Here is a 1,309-nt window from a genome sequence, read left to right on the forward strand (position 1 = left end):
CCGGAGCTGTAGATGTAACTCAGTTGATTGACTGCTTGCCCAACATGCATGAAAGTCGTGGATTCAGTCCCCAGAACCACATAAAGGACACACCTGTAACTCCAACACTCTAGGAGGTTGGAGGATCAGGAATTCAAGGTCGGGGCTAGAGAGAAGCCTCAGTGGCTAAGAGCATTGGCTGCCCTTCCAGGTAGGCTGCACTCGGTTGATGGCTCACAACTCCTTGCAACTCTGGTTCCAGGGGATCTGATGCCCTCCCTATACAGGGCTCTGCCAGCATCAGGCACACACAGGTGCATAGACGTACACGCAGGTAAAACACCAATATACAAAAATTTAAAAATTCAAATAAAATTTATGCACATCTTTTTTGTGTAATTTTTATTTTTATATCAGTTGTGATAGACATTGAAAATTCCTAAATAGCTTGAATTGGGAATTTGAATAAAATATTAAATAAATTAGTATTAGGAGAAACGTGAAGCTATTAATGATAATGCAGATAAATATTTGATAATAAGGTAAAGGTTCTCAATTAGGTTTTTAAAAGTTATGTTTTAAAGTTAAGCAAAAAGGAAAATTCCAAAGTACAAATTATACTACAGTAGTACCTTTTATAAAACATTGATACATTTCTTAGGTATTAAATTGGAGAAATGCTGATGGGCCTGGTGGCCCATGCCTTTAATTCCAGCACTCTGGAGACAGAGACAGGCATATCTCTGTGAGTTTCATGATAGCCAAGGCTGTTACACAGAGAAACCCTGTTTCAAAAACAACCACCAAAACAAATAAATAAATTGAGATGCCAATAAAATGTAATAAGATCTGTGGAAGACATACTTTCTTTTCTTATTTTGGGGGAGGGGTTCAAGACAGGGTTTCTCTGTGTAACAGCCCTGACTGTCCTAGAACTTGCTTTCGTAGTGTAGTCCAGGCTGGCCTTGAACTCAGAGATTCACCTGCCTTTTACCTCCCAAATGCTGGGATTAAAGACCTGCGCCAGCACTGCCCATCAAAAGACATACTTTCTATAGATATTATAGAAAAAAATCTCAAAAAACTCCATGCGGTCATGTAATTAGGTAGATGTAGGTCATGACTTGGGGCAGACCGGGCTCCAGGAAACAGACTAAAAGCAGCAATTGGCTCTTACAGCAAATGGAAACTTATTATTATTATTATTATTATTTTTTTTTTGGTTTTTCGAGACAGGGTTTCTCTGTGGTGTTGGAGCCTGTCCTGGAACTAGCTCTGTAGACCAGGCTGGTCTCGAACTCACAGAGATCCGCCTGCCTCTGCCTCCCGA

This window comes from Microtus ochrogaster, chromosome 10, assembly GCF_000317375.1.
Source record: "Microtus ochrogaster isolate Prairie Vole_2 chromosome 10, MicOch1.0, whole genome shotgun sequence".
NCBI classification, from domain to species: Eukaryota; Metazoa; Chordata; class Mammalia; order Rodentia; family Cricetidae; genus Microtus; species Microtus ochrogaster.